Source organism: Centruroides sculpturatus, unplaced genomic scaffold, assembly GCF_000671375.1.
Source record: "Centruroides sculpturatus isolate CEXI.00-Female unplaced genomic scaffold, Cexi_2.0 scaffold575, whole genome shotgun sequence".
Classification (NCBI taxonomy): Eukaryota; Metazoa; Arthropoda; class Arachnida; order Scorpiones; family Buthidae; genus Centruroides; species Centruroides sculpturatus.
In genome coordinates, this window is record NW_019384861.1 from 376,860 (window position 1) to 378,424 (window position 1,565).

The 1,565-nt window shown below is 27.4% G+C and overlaps 1 long non-coding RNA gene across 1 annotated transcript; it reads left to right on the forward strand.

Moving 5' to 3' along the window:
* The first annotated feature begins 5 nt into the window (after nucleotides 1–5).
* LOC111630674 lies at nucleotides 6–1,330 on the forward strand. Its single transcript, XR_002757567.1, has 2 exons — nucleotides 6–115; nucleotides 1,224–1,330. It is a non-coding gene; the product is annotated as an uncharacterized LOC111630674 (long non-coding RNA).
* Nucleotides 1,331–1,565: the final 235 nt, after the last annotated feature.

Sequence of the window (1,565 nt, forward strand, 5' to 3'; positions counted from 1 at the left end):
ATTTTTATATATATATATATATCTGTTAATAGGAAACAATGAAAAGAACATGTGTGGGTATATGGAAATGTAGAGCGTGTCAAAAGACTGTAGCTGGTGGAGCATATGTTTACAGGTATTATTTATTACAATTCATAAGCATTATGTGAGTTCATTACATTTCATTCAGAAAATAAATTCACAAATCACTTTTTAAATCAACTGTACAGGAAACTGCAGTAAGTGTTTACTTAACACTGTTTCATTTTTGTTTTGTTGAGAAAACTAAAAGTACATTTGTAATCTTTTACAATTATTGTATTTTCTTTATAAATAGTAAAACTGATTCTATGAGATGGAAATTAAGTGGAGTTTGCAAACATGATCAAAAAGAATAATTGAATTTGTTTCTTGAAATCTGATTAATATAATTTGCATTCACTATACTTTTATCTTCTTCAAGTAACATGAACCTGCATCCACATTAAAAACAAGTAATGTCAATGTAAATTGTAAACAAATTTGCCTTGTTTGCCTCGCCATTTTAAATTTATATAGCACCCTATGTGGTTTAGAATTGCCAATTGATAGTTTTTGAACTGTATGGTGATGGGGGTGTTCCTTACAATTTTCACTTTGTAAAAATTTTTTATTGCTTATTTTTACCCATCACCAATGATGAGAATGAAGCTTTCCTCTGCATACTATACAGTCACTTACTTATTCACAAAATATTGGATAAATAATTATCTTATATTTAAGAAAGAATAATAAAAACAAGTGTTTAGCTCACATTTATTTCAATATTTAATATTAGGATTGCTTTGGGTCTTTATTCAGAAGTTTGATGCTTTGTGACTAGAAATTTGCCATAGGAACTGTAATTTTGTTTTACTTCAATTAAGTTATGATAAAATTGGTTTTGTTATAAGTTGTTTTGTGTATGGCCATATTTACAATCAAGGATTGGAGTTAAGAGTTCAAGTTAACCAATAACAATTCCTTTTACTTTTAGTATGTGAATGGTGACTTGTAACTCTGATAATTCTTGCTCTTTTGTTGTGATATCATTAAAGTTGAAGTTTACAAGAACCAATGTTAAGTGAGCCCTTACTGTACTTTTTTTTTTATTTGAGCTTTAAACAAAATTCAAACTATAAATGTATGTTTCTTTAATAGAAAATTCGTATTGTTTCTTTGAGATTAAAATAATTTAATGTTTCAATTTTTTTTTCTTTTTATAGCACAACTGCAGCTGCAACTGTAAGGAGTGCAGTTAGACGTTTAAGAGAAATGAAAGAACAATAACTTGTATTAGAATTTCTGTGGAAATACATAATTTAACAGAAAACTACTTTGTCTGATTTATTTATTGCTGAAAAAATACAGTGAACATCTATTATAATGAATACTTACTAGTTAAGTAAATTACATCAATAAACATCATTTTTTGGGTTTCTCAATATAGTTAGCCTGGACGAGCAGTTTTAGCAGTAATATGTCACAAATGAAAGATTATAAGTGTATTTTTGAAACCGTGCCAGTAATTGTTTAGTAATTCGAACACACAAATCATTTATCCTATT